General features: G+C 38.7%; 1 protein-coding gene across 6 annotated transcripts in view; it reads left to right on the top strand.

Moving 5' to 3' along the window:
* LOC137235448 (eukaryotic translation initiation factor 4 gamma 3-like) overlaps positions 1–22621 on the top strand; it is a 925455-nt gene that overhangs the window by 127481 nt on the left and 775353 nt on the right. Inside the window, exon 1 of one of the 6 annotated variants that reach the window (XM_067758451.1) lies at positions 13471–13488. The exons of the other annotated variants lie outside the window; for them this stretch is intronic. The gene's annotated coding sequence lies outside the window, so the exon portion shown is untranslated. Of the gene's footprint in view, positions 1–13470; positions 13489–22621 lie in introns of those variants that run through there. 6 annotated transcript variants of the gene reach the window in all.

Consider the following 22621-nt stretch of genomic DNA (forward strand, 5'->3'; position numbering starts at 1 on the left):
AAATATGCATGTGATTGCATACGTAAAATGGTTTATTTAGTTATTCTTGTTAGTTATTACAAACTAAGCTGAATTGTGTATTATTGTTGTAGCCCCCTGATGAAGATCTGCGAAGGTGATTGAAATATATTGAGAAAATAAAAAATCAAATCGTTTTATTACTTTTGACCTAGAGCCGGCAAAATAAAAAAATTACATTTAAACGTATAAAGGTCGCTAAAATCAAATATTAATTGGTCCCAAGAATAATTATGGGTGAAATTCAATTTGTTAAGTCTCTAAAATTTTTAATTTCACATGTCTGGCTGCGTTGAAAATCTTGTGGCCTGTTCTGAAAGTCGATGTCATTATTTCGAATTTTATCCATCATCAATGTTGACCAAGTTTGGTTCTATGTTCTAGATAAAAAGATTCGTCGATACAACACGAATGCCCTTACCTTTTTTTACGATAGAATTAACACATTTTTTCGGAAACCTCTAAAAATTCTCGGTACTCTCAGCCGGAAAAAAATTGAGAAATAGCAATGCTCATCCATACATTAGCCCATTCGTCCGCCTATCCGTCCATAGGCTCATTATGGCAATGTATTTTCGCAATTAATTTCATTTGAAAAAAGCTATTGCAGTGAAATTTGACATACGAACACGAGTAGAAGTTCGTAAGATTCTTACTAAAAATGGCTGTAATCGGTATATAACCACGCGCACTTTTTATATATCAAACATTTCCCATAAATAGGTTTGTTTGATATTCCGATACGTAATTGAGCTATTGTCTTTAAATTTGATATATAGGTTGGCTACATTGAGCAAACTCGATATTCCTAAAAATGTATAAAAGTGAGTGCGGCACAACCTACTTATTTAAATAGATTTCATCTGCTTTCGCTTGCGATCTCTTCAGAACGTTGAATGTAAGTTACGAAATTTGATGTGTCAAGTCCTTATTAAAAGTTGATCTTTTTCAGCAAAAACTACAAAACCCCTTGGGCAATCGCGCCCATTTTCTACATAAAATACAAAAATGCGCGTCTGAAATTTGTAAAGATACAATGATAAAATTTTAGAGAACCAAGTTCTTAAGTTGGTAGAATATGATTATTAAACAATTTTTAAAAATGGCTGTGGCAACGCCTGCTTATATCTGCATATCATTTTTAAAATCTTTGCATTTCTCGACTAAATCCAGATGGCATTTGTTCCTTTACCAAAAGCAACAACACAAAGGCTTTGTGCACAGAATAACACACGGAACCAGAATAGCTCAGCTCTACTGCATCGATCAAATAAAAATAGCAAAAAATAACAAAGGGAAAACCTTAATCTGAGCCACATACATACAGACGCAGTCGTAGCCTAATGGTAGGCCTGCGGGATTAGAAATTTGCCGACTCCAGTTCGAATCTCGCTCCGAGAGAGTATAATTTATAATTTAAAAATACAATATTTTAAGAGATCTTTGGCAAGGTCGAAATATCTATAATATCAGCCAGCATATTAAAGTTTTTCTATTATAATAAAATACAATAATTTAATAATATTGAACAAATTAATGTGCAATGCTTCTAATACTCATTAAATACAATAATTTAATAATATTGAACAAATTAATGTGCAATGCTTCTAATACTCATTAAATATTACGGGTGTAATGTATGAAGAGACGATTGAATTCAAGATCATAAAATAAACGTTCCCGAGATAGTCGGGCTAGGACCTTAACGGTGCTTTGCTACCGGAACGTACCGGATCTATATCCTGCAAAGGACCATCAGCATCTATAACACTCCCCAAAACCTTCGCGGGTGTCTTTGTCGTTAATACATCATAAAATAAAAATTTCTCATGGTCAATTTAATTCAATATTTATTAACTTTAAATCAAAATAGAAATCGATGATTGATTATCTGTATGAGCTCAACTCATTTACATATATGTGTAAAGAAAAAAGATAAGAATGTCGTAAAGCAGATCGTATGCAGTGACATAGTAATAGTGCAGGGTGCCACAGTACTGCACCGTACCGAATAGAGATGCTCACGTGTCTACCACTGCCAGTATATGTATGAATATGCTGAGGCTTTTCTTATATTTGTGGTGTGGTTCGTTACTCGAATGCGTCTTCGCCTTCTGGCATGCTTCACAGCAGCGAACAGTGCTTAACAGACGGGCGGACACCTTACATCTTACTAAATTGGCGCTGATTGCGCACAAAACGAAAAAAGCGGAGTAGCGAAAGTTTCCTATAGATGCAATGTACGCAACTTAAAGCGGTTTGTAAAAAAGCGAGTAATTAATCAGCGGATTGAACAAGATTTAATTTAATATAAATTAGTTCTTAAGCGGTTGTACAAAATATGTGTAGGCGGATGTTTACAATGAACTGACATTTCATTTTCTTTTACTTCATTCCATCGTTCGTTGGAATTACAAAATATAAGTGAGTTGCCATATAGGCGCGAACATACCGGCCGCTTTTAACGACCATTACAAGTTCAAAATTAAATTCAAATATTAATTAATTACATGTCAAAAGCTTAGAATAATTACAAATTATAAATCATTTCTCGTTGGCAAAAGCGTCAGCTTTGCTGCGCGCCGCACCAATTCACCGTCTGCTGTCTTCAGTCTGACTACGCGTACAAAACATTTATTCATTCATTATTCATTTATTATTCAAAGACTTAGAGGCTGACAAGTATCATAAGTTCATAACCCTCGAAGCTGATGAGCTTGTTCGATTAATTATTACATATTTTCTTGTTTAACCATCTGCGCCCGGGTGACACTGAATCACTCGCCCAAGTCGCCATTTATTAGGTGGGGTATTTTGATAATGTATAACAACCACGTCATCTTCCTTTAGATTTGAAGATGGACGAAACCATTTAACTCGTCGCTGCAAGTTAACGAGGTATTCGTTTCGCCATCGAGACCGAAAATGTTGTCTTATTGCGCTGTTAGCTTGCCACCGCCGATGTAACGTCCCTGAGAAATTTTCAGTGTCAGGTTCAAGAAGCGCTTTAATTGGTTCGCCAATCAAAAAATGACCAGGCGTGAGAATTTCCAAATCATCAGCATTAGCAGAATACCAATATAGTGGTCGAGAGTTGACACATGCTTCCACTTCCGTCAATAGCGTAGAAAACTCTTGTTAAGTTAGTAGTTGACTACCGAGAATACGTTTTATATGGTATTTCACTCTCTTCACCCCAGTAACCACCCATGTGTGGTGCGCTTGGCGGATTAAAATGCCATGTTACTTGCATGTTTGCAAAATATGATTTAAATCTATAATCTGTTATACAGCGTTGGTAAGCGGCGTATAACTCCCTTTCACCACCAACGAAATTAGTGCCATTGTCCAAATATATGTGCTGGCAATAACCTCTTCTATTTACAAATCTTGAAAAAAACGGCAATAAATGTAGGGGAAGAGAGATCCTCAACAAGCTCAAGATGTATCGCACCAGTGCTCATACAAATGAAACTGCAGATGTAAGCCTTACATGATTTAGCACCTCTACCTTGAGTGAACTTTATAAAATATGGTCCTGCAAAGTCGACGGCACTGTGCAGGAAACATCGAAAACTAGTTAGACGGCTGCTTGGCAGATCCGACATTGTTTGGCCAAGAGGTTGTCGATTTATACGTTTGCATTTGACACATCTAAGGTAGATTGAACAAACCCGATTGCGAGTCCCAAAACCCAGAAGCGACGTTGTAGAACTGTTTGCATGATTTGCGGGCCTGCGTGGAGTGTACTGTGGTGAATATCAAATATAATGAGTTTCGCTAATGATGAGTTCTTCGGTAGTATTATCGTGTATTTGATGTCGGCAGCGACTAAAGCATATTTTATTCGGCCGCCAACACGAAGAATTCCATCAGCATCCAAAAACGGTTGAAGACGAAGTAAACTACTTCTCAACACAATTTCTTTATTTGACCTGCAAGAAACAATATTTTGAGAAAGCGTTAGTTAGGATATACTTTACCAATGATTGTTCAGCGTGATGAATTTCGTTACTAGTAAGAGCGCCACTAATGCGCCTGCTGCTAATTGTTCGCAAGTTTTTGACGAGACGGAGAGCGTATGCCGTAACTCGTTTGAGTTTGATGAACGAGTTATATCTTGACAGCAGTTCCCACTCGTCTGTGGTTTGGGTGAGATGAAATGTAGACTTTATTGAACGCAATTCAGAACTAACAACTTTGTTCTGTTTTATCAGTTGTTCCGAATCTTCTACTGCTTGATGCCGCCACTGATCTTCATTTTCAACCATCCAACTCGGTCCTTGCCACCATAGATAATGTGCAAGTAGATTCGTTGGAGTCATACCTCTGGAGGCGCAATCAGCTGGATTGTGTTCGGAACGGACGGGTCTCCAGCACTCAGGGGCTAAAACTTCTTGCACGGCAGCCACGCGATTCGCAACAAAGACTGACCATCGACTTGGTTGACTCTTCACCCATGCTAGCGTTATAGTAGTGTCGGTCCGCGCATATAACTTAGTCATATTGCAACCGAAACTTAACTGTACCTGCTTAACGAGCTTAGCGCCTAAATGAGCTGCGCATAATTCCAAACTTGGGAGTGTGGTGCTTTTCAAAGGTGCTACCTTAGCGCGAGCGGCAACTAAAACGATCTTAAGTTTCCCATCGGGTAATTGCGTACGGCAGTAGAGTACAGCGACGTAGGCACGTTGTGATGCATCAGTAAAAGCGTGGTATTCAGCATGATCGAAGATGTGACTGGTACCGATCCAACGATTTAGCTTAAGAGCCGTAAGTTTAGGAAGCTGCTGACGGTGCACGAGCCTCTCTTTAGGAACATCGGTAGGCACAGGTTCATTCCAATAAACATCTGCCCGCCAGATACGTTGAAACAAAATTTTGGTAAGAATGGTGCAAGGTGCGATTAATCCGAGCGGGTCGAATATCTTACTTGAGTCCGACAGAAATATTTTTTTCGTAAAAACTGCAGGAAGTGGTATCAGATTCACTGCAATCAATAAGCAATCCAAATCCTTGGTGAGCTGGTCTATAGAAAATTACCCTGTTAGAAGGTCTTCCATGTAAAAGTCGCGTATAATACAGCAGCCGTTTACTTGTGAGCTTCACCGGCATCTAAAGCGGTTTGGTGTAAATATCGTACGGCTAAGTCTGAAGCCGCTGCTACTCCCTAGGTTACCCGAAGCATGCGATAGTCTCGAATGCGTTCCGTTGACGCATCACGCCAGACGATGCGTTGATAATCGGTATCTTCTTCAGCGACGCACACCTGCCGATACATTTTCTCGACATCAGCCATCATGGCGTATCGATGAGTGCGGAATCGTAACATTACAGAGAACAGGTCCTCTTCTAGTTGCGGACCTACCATAAGCGCATCATTGAGGGAGAATCCTGATGATGTTTTCGATGAGGCGTTGAACACAACTCTAAGTTTAGTGGTAGAGCTGGTATCTTTAACTACGGCGTGATGATGTAATAACTTTTATGCGGTTGAGTGTCTACAAGTTCCATGTTGCCCATGGTTAAAAATTCACGCATAAATTCGATGTACTGACAACGTAGCTCATCATTAACAGCAAAACGTTTTTCCAATCTTAGTAGACTTCTGATAGCTGTTTATAGACTCGCCTAGAGTCACGGCTTCCTTCAACGGGAGACGTAAAATGTAACGCCCGTCGTCGGCACGGCGTTAATACTCGCGGAAGTATCGCTTTAGTGGAAACTCCTCCAGCTCCCAAAATTTATTCACCATTCTGATAAGCTGCAGATCACAGTGAAGAGATACAACTCCTACACTTGAACTTGATAAACGCATGGCCTTTCCGAAAAGTACCCAATCAAAAACTGTGTTTTGTGACATGGGCGTATCAGGTGGTCCTTTGCAGAGACCGCTTAGTAAAAATTGATCCATCTCGTCCATTCCTATTAAGACGTCAATAGCACCAGGTTTGGCGAAGTGCTGATCAGCAAGAGTTAGATTTCGTAAATGAGGCCAAGATGATACCTGTACAAAAACGCTAGGAAGATCGTTTGTAATCCTCGATAAAATTAGCGAGTTGATTGTGAAGCTTTGATCAAGAGATTGAGGCGCAAGCGATGGAGCGGTTTCACCCTTAACTCTACCACCATCTGATGAACCAATCCCTATGACATGAGCTACCGAAGGTTTCCTCGACAGGCGAAGGCGTTGTATGCAGGCCTCAGTCACAAAAGACGCATGTGAGCCTTTGTCAAACAACACTCGTGCAGGTTGCCACCGACCTGCGTGATCTTTCAAGTATACTTCTGCGGTTGCCAACAAAATGGCCTTATCAGATTCAGCGACGTGAGATGCTGCGGAACCTGAATGCGGTGTATCGGAATTAGTAGTAACAATGGGTGATGTAGTAGTGTTATCCATCGTGGACGACATACTAGCTCAGAATGATTGCCCTGCTGCTTTACGAAAGGAGAAGCGTTTGCATTCAGCTCGCCACTGGTGTTGTCTTCTTCGCGGCAGCCGTGCAATAGTGTATGATGTCGAAGTTTGCAAATGTTACAACTCAACAAACTTCGACATTTTGTTTGAAAATTACCTTTACTGAGACAATTTAAACAAGCGTTATTTTTTTGACTGATACAAACCTTGTACCAGCGTTTAATTTGCGAAATATAGGGCAAGTGTAAATTTTATGTTTGCCGTTGCAATGAAAACATAATGATGCATCAGCTGAGCTGGATGACGATGAATGTTGCTCACCAATAGCATGGAGCACATTTGTTGTAGCCTTTGCCGTATATTTACTTTGCGCGCGTGTTCCCTCCGACGATGTTGACGATATACCACTCGTTGGTATAATTTCCAACGATCGTGCACGTGTTTCCAAAAATTCGACTAAATCTTCGAAGGTGGGTAAAACATCACCTACCAACGACAATTCCCATTGTTTTCTAGTTTCGTAAGCTAACTTGGATACGGTAATGTGGACGAGTCAATCGTTCCAAAACTCGGTAGGGCGATTTAATGCTTTTAACGGGCCGACGTGTTGCAAAGTTATATTTAAAATATGCTTATTAGCCTTACCAGTATCTCGTGTTGCCTTCTCAATTGGAAAAATAGCTTTGGAATGAAATATCAACCATGACACGCAAAACTTTATAACGCGAAGTGAGTAGATCCCATGCGGCATCGTAGTGGCTATCACAAATTTGTAAACTACTTACAAGTTGAAGTGCCTCACCTTGTAGGCAATTGCGTAAATAATGTAATTTTTGACTAGCAGACAAACTAGAATATTTATGTTCGAGCGACTGAAACGCGTCGTAGAAAACTAACTAATTTGTAGGATCACCACTAAAAGTCGGCAACTGCAGCTTAAGTAGCTGAACTGGTGAAGACGTAAAACTTGTTGGTGTAGATAGACGTGGTGGCTCAGGAGTGCCGATGAGTCATTTAAAATTTGTTTTCGATACAACGTACCACTCTTCTGCCTGTACGCGCGACTGCACCTCAATAGCTATATTTTCGTCACCGCACGATAATTCTACTTCTTGAGCTTCATTGAATCGAAGCCGCTGCTCCTCAAGAAGCTGGAAATATGTTTCTATTGCTTCTTTGTCTACTGCCAACGCATCATTTTTGCTAGTTGCAACGTAACGTTTAATTGCATTTAATGCAGAATCTCTTACATTTAACTTAGACATGGTAGCTGCTGCAGGGTATAACCAATTGTATGCGAATGGGGGTTATGGTGCACACGTGTGATTGCAGTTTTTGATATGCGCTTAAAAATCACAACTTATGCACATGCGAGCGATTTAATATATAAACCCCTTTTTAATATAGGTTTGCAATGCTTTAAAACTAGCAATAAGTCTTTAAATGCATTTATGGACTGTATTTCATTTTCTTCTTTTACTTCATTCCATCATTAGCTGGAATTACAAAATATAAGTGAGTTGCCATATAGGCGCGAACAGGCGCTTAACCATTTAAACGGTTATGGCCGTCGCCTCTTCTCTCCGCTAACGCCATTTAGTCACACCAAGGGACTTTAAATCGTTTTCCACCTGGTCCTTCCAGCGGAGTGGGCACCACCCTCTTCCTCTGCTTCCATAGGAGTGTGCGATAAAAATACTTTCTTAGCCGATGCGTCATCTTTCATACGCATAACATTGCCTAGCCAGCGTATCCGCTTCGTTTTAATTCGATGAACTATGTTGATGTCTGCGTATAGCTCGTAAAGCTTCATCACTAAATCTTCGGAACTCGCCATCGCCAACGCGTGGAGGTTTATAAATCTTTCGAAGAACTTTTCTCTCGAACACCCCCAGAGCCGCTTTATCTGATGTTGTCATGGTCCATGCTTCTGCACCTGTAGAGCATGATTTTCGTTTGCCGAAAGAGGACATTACTTTTCAATTGCCTACCTAGCCCAAAGTAGCATTTATTGAAGAATCACTCTTCGCTGGATTTCAGAGCTGATGTTGCTGTTAGTGTTGATGCTGGTTCCCAAATAAACGAAGAATTTTACTACTTCAAAATTATGGCTGCCAACAGTACCGTGGTTGCCAAGGCGCATATGCGCTGACTCATTTCTCGATGAAAGCAGGTACTTCGTTTTGTTCTCATTCATCATCAGAACCATCTCTACCATCTCTACTTACGGCGCGATTGTTCAAGCCGCTGATGATAATGTCATCAGCATACGCCAGTAATCGCACGCTTTTATAGAATATTGTTCCAAAGCGCTTAAGTTCTTCACCTAGTATAATTTTCTCCAGCATCAAATTAAAGAAATCGGACAATAGGTGGTCACCCTGTCTTAAACCTCGTTTAGTTTCGAGCGGCGCGGAGAGGTCCTTCCCAGTTATGACTGAGCTGATGGTGTTGCTCAGCGTCATTTGCACAGCCGTGTAAATTTTGCGTTCTGTCGAAGGCGGCTTTAAAATCAAGGAATAGGTGAGGTGTGTCGATTCCTTTTTCGTAAGTCTTTTCCAAGATTTGTAAAATCTGGTCGATGGTAGATTTACCAGATTTGAAGCCACATTGATAAGGTCCAATTAGCGTATATACGATGTGCTTCCATTTTTCTCATAATACACTAGACAGGACCTCACATACGATATTAAGAAGGATGATTCCGCTGTATCTGGCGCAGTTTGCAGTATGCACTTTCTTGTGGACTGGGCCAAGAACACTTTGATTCCAATCGACGGGTGTGCACACGTCGGACCATATCTTGCAAAGAAGCTGATGCGTGCTTCTTACCACCAGACACCTGGGTTCCATGTACTTTTCATAGCACGATCTCTCCAAGCTCTTTCGACATATAACCGCACTGCGTTACCCGCCTTTACGCACTAAACACACCCCTGAGTGCAAATGGCATCGCTGTCAGCTGTTGCTGAACAGCAATGCCAATTGCGCTCAGCAGTGGCAATTGCATTCAGCAATATGAAAAAATGGCAACGCAGCGTGGGTACATTTTACAGTTCAGATGGAACCGGCAACTTATACACACGCGAATGAATTGGAAAGTCTAAGTTAACAGTAGAAATTATAATCTAAGTTAAAAGTAGAAACTAAAAACTAAGTGCACAACTAAGAACTAAAACGTGTAAAGAACAAAGTTTAAACAAAACCATTAAACTTAAAAATTAAACAAACATTTATTTAACCAAACATAAAAGAAGACAGAGTAAGTTCGATAACAGTTCCGTGTGTGTGTGTAGCAGTGTGTGCACAGAACAATATTTCATAGTGTTCACGGAATGGACACCTTATAGACACGTATGGACGCACGGCTGATGTTGAAGTGTCCCTCACCAATTAAGCGGTGCTGTTGGTTATCCGAAAAGATTTAGGTAAAAGTGTCAGCAGTGCTATTAACTGATAATTTCTAGAAATGATAAATACCCACATTAAGTAGATCCTACAGGGTACTGTAGCGTCTTTTAGAAATTATAGCAGTGAGGAAGGCAGCAGAAATTCTGGAGGAAGCGTGCTTAAGCTGCAGTCGCATCGATATATATATATTGATGCAAATAAGCATTGGAAAAACATCGCTCAGGCCGGACCTTACATCTGTACTAGGTTCACGCTCATAAAGAGATAGAAGGTAATGAAAATGCCAACGTTAAAGCAGGGTGCAGCGTTCTCTGAGTCGACGATAGACGTCCAAATCTGTTTGGGAGAAATCAAAACGAGAAAAGAGTTGATATGGTCCATCAAGCAGGAAAATGTGCTTCCCACGGCAGCCGGTCCTATGTACCAGAGGGACTCGGGATTGTTTTCTCGACCAAGGGATGTAATTTCAGTGTAACCCATTTAATTTGTTGCGTCCCTCCCACAAACTGTCATCATCGGAGCAGCTCCTTGCAGACAAACTGCTCCATATCTTCTGCTGCATATGTCGTAAAAGGATTTATCTCAGACGGTCATACTCTTGCCAGTGTGTCACGTGTAAAAGATGGCTGCACCGTTCGGGCTGTTCTGGGTTGGAACCCAACGTTCGTCTCCCCAGAAATTTCTACAAAACCTTTGTGGCTCTCTGCTGTTCACGTCCAAGGACGTCCCGCGGTTAACTCTCCGCCACCTTCTAGCAGCGACGCTGCCCAGCAGGCCACATCAACTGTCCGCTGTTGCTCGCCCCAAACGGCGCCTCCACCTAACGCAGCCGCTGCAACTCATCACTACAATTTACGTAGCATGGACAGTAGCAATGCCGAGCACCAGTTTTACCGCGTCGCTCCCTTCATTTTCTGACACACGCACTCGCGTAAGAAGGAGTTATCAACCCCCAGTCCCTCACACCGCGTGTTCCTTTAGCAACTGGCCACCTGCCCATGCTCCTTTTAATACAGCGACCTGCCAATTTCATCACCTCTGAAAAGCGGACTTTTATTAATTTTAAAAAAGCTGGGGAGGCTACAAAAACTTCACAAATCAATCTTTTGCTGCTTTTCCTATTCCAACTGATGTCCAGCAAGGAGAGCGTGCGTTCCGCAAGGTCATATTTATGTTGTTGTTGTTGTTGTTGTTGTTGTTGTTGTTGTTGTTGTTGTAGCAGTACTTCGCCCCATCTAATAGGTGTGACCGATTACAAATTGTCATCAATATCCTCTAACGGGAGTCCAAGGAAATTTGCTGTTTCAACAAGGGCGCACCATAATGAGATTGGTGTTAGAGGCGTTGGTTCCAAATTACAATTGAAGAGATGGTTGGTGTCATGTGGGAGCACATTGCAAGCAGAGCATACATTTTGATGTCGGGGTTGATTATAGATAGGTAAGAGTTTAACCTGTTACAGTATCCAGATCGAAGTTGACCTAGAATGACTCGCGTTTCCCTAGGGAGTGTGCGTTCCTCCTCTGTAAGTTCGGGGTATTGTTCTTTGAGCACAGGATTCACCGTGCAATTCCTGACACAGAGGTCCGACGCCATTTTGTGGAGTTCACTGAGGACCTGCTTGTGTCTTTTGGCTTCATACGTCTGTGTTCTCAGGTGCCGTATTTCCTCATAATGCTTCCGGAGATGACTCCTTAAGCCCCTGGGCGGTGTTGGCTCATCAATTAAATGCCTGTTGGGATGCCCAGGTGTCTGGGTTTGGTTAGCATTTCCTTTCTCTCCCTGATGGGAAGTATTATCGCTTCATTATGTAGATATTGTTCTGGGGACATAAGAAGACAACCCGTGGCGGTATTTTGGCAGGCCTGTAGCTTCTTCCAGTGAGTAGTCTTTAGGCTTGGCGACCATATTGGGGACGCCTGGCATGCAATCGGCTGTAAAGTGACCTTTTGTAGTCACTCGTTTCTGGGCATCTGGCTCCATGCACGCACACTCACGCGAGCGAAAAAGACTATTTTTGTTTTATTTAGGTTTTTATTTTGTATCGATATTTTGTTCTTAGTTGCACAATAAATTTAACCTCTTAGTTTTTATTTATTTATACATATACTATTTTAACTTTCTTTTTCTTACAAAATGAGTTCTTAGTTCTTCAACTTTTATTTTAAACTCCTTGTTAACAATTTTCACTTTCTTCTTTTTCGTTTGGGCAGGCTGCCGGATCACCTCTTCTTTCGCGTCCAAGAATACAATGATGGCCGGCCTTTTTCTGCCGAGCCGAATTGCTCTGTTTCCATTTGTTTCAACACCTGTTGTCCGTTCACAATAGACCCTTTTATTATTTATTAGGCTGCTGTAACACCATCCCCCTTTGCGAAAAAAGGTTGAAGTCGACAAGTTGATCAGGTTTGTCGGCTTCAACTTTTTTGGGTGGTGTGCTTTTACATTCATGAATGAAAAAAAAAATTTTTTTGGACTTTTGTGGCAGATGTACCTAAGATAACTTAGCTAATTAATTTAATTACATTTATTATGCTTATTTTTACCTTCGTCGTTAGCCTACTTATTTACATATATGAATGTTAATAACTTAAATTTTTTTTTTTTTGTAATTCAAAGTTTCATTTCCATAGGTTTAGATTAAATTTTCTTTTCTTTTGGATTTAAAAGTTATTGACAATACTTAAAAAAACAAATTTTACATTTTTGAATTTAATAAATAAAGGATATTAATTTACTTTGTTTATTCTATTTTTGTGTACAATTTTTTCTTTATTATTTGCTTCATCAAAAATATGTTACATTGGGTTCGTTTGTTTTTGTTACAACAAATGGACCTGAATATATACTTTCATGTTTGTGGTGTGGTTCTTTTTGTAAAAGGACTTTATCGCCTATTTTATTAATTATTAGTTTTGCCGTTTTGTCATAGGCATTTTTACTTTGTACTTTATGCTTATTTATTAAATGTTTTGCCATTGCATGCGATTTTTGCATCCTAAATTTAACTTCCTTACTGTAATTTTCTACGTTATAAATAAGGATCAATTTGTTCCTTCTTTAATTCAAGTGGCAATGTAGCCACTACACTAATCCAAAAGGCGTAAGTTTATTATCAAATACAGTGTTTGTTGTTGTGTTGTGCAAAAATGTGAAATATTTGAGATAAATATCCCAATCCGAAGCTGTTTCATTTAAATATGCTCTCAGATATTCATTATAAACCCTATTATTTCTTTCGATTGTGCCGACTGTTTCATGGTGTTAAGCCGTCGAAAAATCATGATTTATATTTAAAAGTTTAGTTAATTCGGAAAATACTTCATTTTTAAATTCTGTTCCTAGGTCTGATCTAATGGATTTCATTATTCCATATTGTTACGAATATTAGCAACACTAAGGGGTATTGCCATCTCTAAGCCGATGCTAAACAGTGATTTGTATGCACATCAATAATTCAATCATTATGTCTACACACATGTCCATACTAGCAGCGGAGAAGCAACGCACAAACACATGCATATATCTTATCTAAGGTGCTCACAAGAGAGGGCAATAATTTGTGCAAGTATTACTCACGCATATGAGAAGCCATAAACGTAGTTGTGGCTGGTGATTTTGTAGCTGATAACTAACTAGTAAGTTCTGGAATGGAAAAGCCTAAAAGTATGCAACGAGAAATCAAAAAGTATAAAAGGCCGCGACAGTAGAGGCGCGAGTTAGTTTCGTTCTCTTGTGTGTCGATTAAGCACGCTATCTGTCGAGCAATAGCAGTATTATTTTGAAAATCAGTTGTAGTGTTATTGTAAAGAACTTGAATAAAGGCCATTTGCATTATTAAATATATAGTAGTATAGTATTTTGTTCGCAATTTTGCATATAATTTTTTGCTACCGAAATGTCCTAAAATGCGATGTTATGATAAATTGTCATGAGTTTTTGTTTTTTTGTCTTCGTCTGTCACAGTTTTTACCGGTTCCGTTAGGGTAATTTCTAAATGGTTTAAAATTTTATTTCCAGCGGTTTTCAAATCGGATATAGAGAAATATTTAAAAAAGTTATCGTCCTTTTGCCATTCTATTATATCAATATTGTGCTTGCCAGCTTCTTTTTCGAGCTTCAAAAGTAATTCATCTAAATGCATTATTTTGTTAGCAAACGCAACATTGACTAACTCGAGTGTTTATGTTTTAAATCCGCATGTATTTCGAATTTTTTAATTTTACTACTTTTATCGTAACTTATTTGGCTTTTAATCCTAGGTATTTTCCTTGAAAAATTATGTGAAAATTGATCGTAAACTTGTAATTTTATGTCCTCCTCTTCTGCTTCTTCTTTGTCTGTTAGTTTTTGCGATAATTGGTCTTGTTTTGTCTTTGATCTTGTCTGTACCGCTAAAATCTCTTTTGTTGAATTTTTAAGTTCTTCTATTGCGATGTGAGAGAGTGCATCTGTTCCTACATTGGTTTCTCCTTTTATGTACTGTATAGTGAAGTTGTATTCTGATAGTTCAAGCCTAATACGTGAAAGTTTTGAAGATAGGTCTTTCATGTTAAACAAATAAACTAATGGACGATGATCGGACTTGACAGTGAAGTGTGTGCCATAAGTGTATGGTCTAAACTGTTTAATAGCAAAAAATATAGCTAAAAGTTCTAACTCAATTATTGGTTTCTTTTGTTCCGCATTATCAAATGGCTCCGCAACCAATTTTTGACGCATCGACTGTAATGATGAATTCTTTTTTGAAGTTTGGGTATTGGAGAATTTGAGGAGAAATTAAAGATTTTCGAAGTTTTTCAAACGCTATTTCACACGACTCATCCCACTTAAATTCCACTCCTTTCCTGCTAAGTTAATTTAAAGGAGCTGATATAGAAGCAAAAATTGGAATGAACCTTCGATAATAATTGGCGAATGCCACAAATCGCCTTACTGCATCTTTATCACAAGGTTTTGGATATTTCTTTATTGCGACTATTTTGGAATCGTCGGGAAGTAGGCCCTTTGCAGAGCATTTGTGCCCTAAGAAAGTGACTTCCGAACGCATGAAGTTGCCTTTTTTTGGTATTTAGGCGTAAGTTAAATTTTTTGCATGTTTGAAAAACTTGTTCTAAATTCTTAAGATGGTGAGCTTCGCTGCACCCAATGACTATTAGATCTTCGGCATATAAAAACGCTTGGTTTGGAGAAATTCCTGAAAAGGCAATCGACATCATTCCTGTAAATGAATTTGGAGCTACGTTTAAACCAAATGGTAAAACTTTCCAACGAAAAGCACCACGATCAGTGCTGAATGAGGTGATGTCTCTAGAATCTTTATTTAAGGGAATTTGTTGAAAACCTGAATACAAATCCAATGTACAGAAATATTTGACTCGGCCGAGATTATCCAGAATGTCGTCTACTCGTGCCAGCGGAAATTTGTCTGCTATTAATTTTTTGTTTACGGCGCTAAAGTCATGTGTGTACCAGTATTAATGGGCTATTGTAATTAGCGTGGCTGTGTTCAATAAGGTCGTTTTTTAATAAATTATCAACTTGTCTATTGATTTCCTCTCTCTGACTATATAGCAAATGGTAATTTTTATGTAAACGGGATTTTCAGTCGTAGTTTCTGTTCATAAAAATTGTTAATCGTCATACGGTCGGTCTTTAGTGCAAACACGTCGGCATATTTTAGAGATACGTCGAGAAGCTGTGATTTGGCATAATTAGGCATTTGTTTTTCTAAAATTAAATTTAATTCCTCGGATCTTTTCAAGTCTTGTGAAGTATCGTTTATTTTGTAGACATTGTAGTTGGTGATTTCATCCGTAACTATGTTAAAATTTTTTATGTATTTTACAAATCTCTTGTGTGTCTACAAAAACTGGATATTTTGATTTTTTCAAGTTAAATAAACGATAAACTTCACATCTTGGAGGAATTATCAAAGTGTTATCGGTTGTATTATGTAAAATTGAAATTGTATCAATATTTTTGCCAATGCCAATTGTTATACTCTCGTTTGCATAGTCGATTATGCAATTGTATTTTTTCAAAAAGTCTTTGCCTAAAATGCCATCTGACGGTATGTTGAATTTGTCATCTACTATATGTAAAGTATGTGGAATTGGAAAATTTTAATGAAAAAGTTCTGTTTTAATAGTCCCAAAGTTGAAACTGTATCTGTTGTAACGCCGGTTGTATTAGTTAGGATTTTACTACATTAAATCCTTTAAAAAAATATTTTTTTGTGGACTCGAAGTCCGACTTTATTCTTTCACTGTCAAATTAGAACTGAATTTACAATTATTTTTAATTATACTTTACAGCTAATTCTACATTTGTGTGTTTGTTAGGTCACGTTGCACCTGCATGTGCTGGGAATATTTGCCGGATTTGTTGTAGCAGCGTCATCATATTTTGGTAGCGCGTGTGGTGTCATTTGCCCATTGGAGACAATCTTAAATGTTCGCATTGTCACTTGATATTGCTGTGATGCAATAATTTTGTTATTGCAACGTTTGTTGTGTTAACTATCCCCCACTCAAGAATGAACGTCCTCGGTCATTAGAAGAACGGAAGATCATTGCACTTGATGTAGGTCGGGATTTTATTTGTCTGGCTGGGTAAAACCCCTGTAGGGATTTCAGCTTAAGCTGCTTGGCTTCTTTCAATGTATTCAAAACTAATTGATTTACGTGTACGGATGATAATTAATATACCCACCAGCGCTATGAAGGCTACGATTGTCAGTGAATGTAATCAAAATGATCTCTTTCTCAAAAAATTAATTCGCTTTGTGTTGTTTATGTGTAGTTCTTGCAGAACTTGTAATGATAAAATGTCCATATGACTTTTTTCAGCTGGGGTTAGCTGCAGGACTGAAGATATGGCTTCAAATGGTTGGGATGCAATATTTCTGTATAACTGATTATTTATTTTTACTGTTGAATTATAAAATTGAATAAGGTGTGTCCCATTAATTTCTTGGGGTGCCTCGTTGACTTCTATCTGACCATTGAAATTGTTTCTGTCTTTAATTTTTCTAATGCTACTTTTACTTCCTGTTTGTTAAATATTACAGTATTAAGGATATTTCTTTTAGCCCATTGTATGGCGTATTTTATATTTATTAATTCATCTTTTATTAACCTTATTTTGCTTTGCAAATCTACTACAATTTCATCGATTATACTATTATCCTTACTTATTGCATTTAAAATTGAATTTGTCATTGTGGTAATATTGCTTAACCTTTTACTAAAAAGTTCATTTATTATCGTTTGTTTATTGTTATTTTCGTTTAGGTTCATCAGGTTGTTGTTATTGATTTCTAGGTCATCGTGGTCGGGTGATCCAGCCAGATATTTCCACGCAGTGCCTAGGATATTAATAGCTCTTTCCTTACGTAGTTTCTTTATTGGTTTAAGGGATTCAAGGATTTTGAGGGTTTGGTTTGTTTCATGTTTAAGGATTGGATAAAGAAAACTGTCCTTAGGTAGTCGCTATGTTATGTGAGTGTAGGAGGAGATGGAATGTCTGTCAAAAGTGCTTCGTCCTTATTAAGGTAAATTACGTGAATAAGTCGAAAGGTATCGTCCTGAATTTTGGCGAGTCCATTGCTGATGGTCACTAAATAGGAGTGCGTGTAGTCCAAAATTTCTACGTCTCCGTTAATCGGTAGGAGGAGATGGAGTCTGTAAATGTAGGAATTATTAACTTGTCATGTTACTTTTGTGTACCGTCTTTCCTGATTCAGTTATAATTGTTGTGCTTTTATCTTCTTTTACTATTTCTTTTCTGTATTTTGGGGATATCTTGGATCCTAATCGTTTGTCGATTTTTACGAATACAATATCTCCTGGCATGTATGTCTTTGTGAGTGTTCATTTCTTGTTGTGTTGGGTAAGGTCCTTATTCTGTTTTTCCCTGAGTTTTTCTGTAATTTCTCTCCTAGCCTGTTCAAATTTGCTTGGGTCTGTACTAACGTTTCGTCCGAAAAATACTTCAATTGGTCTTCGTCCTGTTGTGGAAGATATTGTATAGTTGTACTCGTAAACTGCTCTGTCCAAAAGTTCGGGGAATGATGAAAAATCTCGTTCAGCTTTTGGGCAACGTATTAATTCTGTAAGGGTAGAATGAAAGCGTTCGATTTGTCCGTTAACTGAACTTTTATATGGAGGAGTTTTGTATATTCGGATGCCGGAGGGTGTCCTCGAGCATAAAGGTAATGGATGCGGAATTGAGACTTGTCTCATTGTCTATGACTATGAGTTCTGGGACGCCAAATTGGAATAAAAGTTCACGCAAGGGCTCTTTCACGTGTTCTATTGCTCTGGATTTTATAATTTTCGTCTGAACATATTTTGAGAAATTATCGATTGCCGTTAGTACTAGGTTTTTTTCTGTTGTGTATATATCGATGTGAAGGATGTGTCCTGGATACTGTGGTAATGGCGTCTTTTTCAATTCGGGGTTATTGGGATGGCGATCGTATTTATTCTCGCTGCATACCAAACAGTTCTTAATTGTATTTTTTATTTTTCTGGACATGGCTGGAAAAAAAGTAATTTTCTAAAATTTGGGTTTTATTTTCACAATGGTTTATGTGTGTTCTTCGATGAGTCTTTATGATCATTTCTTCTTGCTTCTGTTCACTTATGATTCCTGTACTTGTTTTTGGGTGAACCCTATTTTGTAAGATCTAAAATGGATGATTCATCTGTTTTTATACAGTTTATAACGGATGGATTCAAATGTCTTTTAAGGATGTTAATAAGTCGGGTAGTATCGTAGTCTGGTTCCTCTACAATGTGTAACCATTTTGAATTGATATGTTGATATCGAGCCTGATTTTAATAGGATTTGGTTTTTGAATACGTTAACGGGTGTTTCCAAACTGGGTATTAGATCGTGTGAGGAACTATCGCTGCTGTGACAAGTGGCAGTTGAAAGGCTATTATTTTCTGTACTAGGAGGCCTAGAGAGTGCATCGGCAACCACATTGGTTCTTCCTGGTTTATATTGTAGTTCATAGTTATACTCTTCTAGGATGCACTTCCACCTCTTCATCTTGCCATTGTAGTTTTGTTGCTCAAAGCGAAAGTCAAGGGTTGGTGGTCCGTAAAGATTACCACTTTAGGTGAACCGTATAAATAATTTCTGAAGCTGTAGACTGCCAAATTATCGCTAGCATCTCTTTTTCGTTTGCAGCGTATGCTTCTTCGGCTTTTGTTAACGAAAGGGGTATGTAGGCTATTGGTTTGCCTGATTGTTCGAGAACGGCGCCGATCGCGTGGTTGGACGCGTCGGTGGTGAGATGAAAGTCCTGGGTAAAATCAGGATATGCTAAAACTACTTCCTTTGACACAAGTAAATATTTTAATTTGTTGAAGGCGTCTAATGCTGTGCTGTCGAGAGTTATTTGTTTTTTACTGGATGCATTCTTCTCCCTCCTCCCCTCTTAAGAGCGTGGTCAGGGGTTTAGGGGATAGTCCAAGGAAAGATTTTAAATCTTTCAAAGTTTTTGGACATGGGAATTTTTGAATTGCTTCGACCTTTGAAGGGTTGGTTCTGATGCCGTCAGGTGAGATAATGAATCCTAAGAATTGTACTTCTTTTCGAAAGAATTCACATTTATCTAATTGAACCTTCATATTCGCTTCTTGTAGAGTGCGAAATATTTGTTTGATGTTTTGGAGGTGGCTTTCTTCATTGTCGCCGAAAACTATTATGTCGTCGATATAGACATAACAGGTTTTACCTATGTAATTCCTTAGAATGTCATCTAAGGCCCTTTGAAATATGGACGGCGCGTTTTTCCTTTAAAGGTATCTGATGGATTCCGTTTTTTAAGTCCAGTACGGAAAAGTATTTATTATTTCCTAGTTGCGCAATTATTTAGTTAATCTCGGGAATTGGATACCTATAGTTACGTTGTTCAATTTCCTGTAGTCGATTACGAGTCTATACTTTTTTTCCCAGAGGCATCTAGTTTTTTTGGGACTACCCACAGGTGAGTTGTATGGGGAACGCGATGGCCTTATTATGCCATTATTAAGTAAGGTTTGAATTTCGTCGGTGACAAATTCTCTCATTCCAACAGGATATGGGTAATATCTAGTGTATACGGGCGTGGCGGAAGACGTGCTTATCTCGCCTAATACGGTAGTGCTATAGGTTAGCTTTTCGTTTGGCTCAGTAAATAATTGATCGTATTTTTTTACAAGTTGTTGCATATAAAATTTTTGAGAGGGTGTCATATGTTCGGTCCTAACATCGATTTTGTTTACGGCAGGGGAAAGCATTTGTTTAATTTTAACTTCATCACGAACGTTAATGGTTGCATGGAGATCCTTGAGACTATCGTTGCCGATGATCCCATCAAAGGATTTTAATTCTGGCAAAATAAGAAATTTTAAATTTGCATTTATTATTATTGTGTGGTGGGTGATCCTAATTTGACCCGCTATTGAATTTGTGAAAAAGGGTTTTTCGTTGGGGATGGGAGACAAATTGAGGTTGTATATAGTTTTTACTTGAACCGGTGTCTATTAATATTTTACGGATTTTCCCGTTTCTCGTTCTAAACTAAACGTAGGGTAACGAGGAACTTTCATCCTAAAAAATTAACGTCAATATAATCTGCTTGATTATCGTCAGGGTGTTCCTGCAGTAGATCTTCGTGCTCTGCATTGGCCACGTATATCTCGTATCCCTCTTCAGTTGGTGTCCAGTTTTGGTGATGGTGCTGGTGTTCCTGATAATATTGTTCGTATTGTGCGGCTATGTCTATGTGAAAATTCCGTTGCTGTTACGTGGAATTTGTTGCGAAAGGTTTGACGTCCTTTTTTCGACTGGTTTATTGAAATTTGGCCTATTCATGTAGTTTAGTGCTCTCGACTGGGTGGAGCGATCGATGTCCATAGGCTCTGGACGAGGTTGCGGCTTCGGAGCCGTTGGTCTAGGTGGTTGGGTTTGGCGATAGTTTTGCTAAGGTTGTTGAAGTTGATGGTTTGGTTGGGTGACTTGTTGGTAATATTGGGGCAACTGTTGGTGTCGAGGTTGCATGTGCGGTCCTGGGATATACGCGAGTTGCGGATAGAATGGTTGAGGTTTGTACTGCGGGTTCTTTGGTGGCAGTGGAGGCGTGATAATGGGATTAGCCTTTCGAGTCATGCTTGGTTGTGTAAAGGAATAGTTGCTACGGGCAACTTGGTTTTCGAGTTTGAGACATAAATGTAGGGCTTGTGGGAGATCCTCGGGTTCTTTCATCCCTAGGAGTCGGGGAAGATCGCCTTTTAAGCCTCTAATAAATGTGTCAAGGGCTTCGTGCCTATAAGTCTGTGTAAGGAGCGAGAGTGACTCCTGGCTCATTTCCAGACTTGTTAATTTGTTTAGTATTAAGGACAGGTGAGTGTAAACGTTTTGATAAAATTCTTGGATCGTACAATTTCCTTGCACCAAGGATGTGAGTTGGCATTCGGGGGTGGTAATATCTCTCTTATCCGCATAGTATAGCGATAAACATCTGGAAATTGCTTTCCAGTCAAGGGGCATACTGTATGATTCTAAGGCAATGTCTGCACTGCCGACAATTTTTTATTTCTAATAACGGATATGTCATAGAAATTTCATAGTTAACGGATATGTCATAGAAATTTCATAGTTAACAATAAGCTATGCAACATGTGCCTCGATCATGTATATGAAGGCAATTGTAATAACAAGAAAAAATGCAGTAAATGTGGAAAAATTATCATAATTTACTGCCTTATAATGAGTTCCAAAAGGAAAAAGGAGCAGGTGAAGAAAATATGAAGAAATCTTCCGCTATGATGACACAAAATTCCGAAACATCAATACTTTTAGCAACAGCACAAGTAAGAGTAAAAGCAGCAGATGGAGAGTACGTGATATTGCGTGCACTCAAGGATCAGAGAAGGCTACCATTTCGGAAGAAGCGGTTCAAATACTACACTTAAATATTGAAATCAAGCTAAGGTTCCTAAGCAACGAAACTACAAGGTCGGAGCACTAATTTTACCAAAATTGGCGACAAAACATTTAAATGGGATATAGAACAATGGAGAAATTATACCTTAGCTGACCCCAACTTCAATAAGTCAGATCGAATCGATCTCGTTATTGGAGGAGACGTATATGCTGACATATTAGAAGAAGGCATATTTCAAAAAGATAGTATACTAGGCCAAGCTATGAAATTAGGTTGGATATTGTCCAGAGTTTTACAGCAAGAAAGAAGAAATGGTAGAATCATAGCAGCGGTGACTACAACATTGGAGAGGTTTTGGGAAATAGAAGACACCACATCACCAACTAATAAAGCAGATGAAGGCCTAGATATTTTTGACAAAACGACAAAAAGGGATGAAAATAATAAATTTGTCCTCAATCTGCGTTTTAGGAAAGTAAAGGAACTAGGCGGGTCTCGCAAATAAGCAATGGCGAGGTTTCTTAATCTTGAGAAAAAGTTTGCGGCAAATGACGAATTGGGAAAACAATATGTTGAATTTATGGGAGAGTACTTAGAAATGAACCATATGAAAAAAGCAAGTGAAAATAATTGCGGAAATATCTATTTGCCACATCACCCCGTAATTCGAGAAGATAGTCTCACAACTAAGCTACGAGTAGTTTTTGATGCATCTGCAAAAATTACAAATGGTACCAGTTTAAATGACATCCTTTTCATAGGCTCCAAAAAGATATATTTGATATCATTATCAAATGGAGACTTTGGCAATATGTGGTAACAAGCGA

This window comes from Eurosta solidaginis, chromosome X, assembly GCF_040869045.1.
Source record: "Eurosta solidaginis isolate ZX-2024a chromosome X, ASM4086904v1, whole genome shotgun sequence".
Classification (NCBI taxonomy): domain Eukaryota; kingdom Metazoa; phylum Arthropoda; class Insecta; order Diptera; family Tephritidae; genus Eurosta; species Eurosta solidaginis.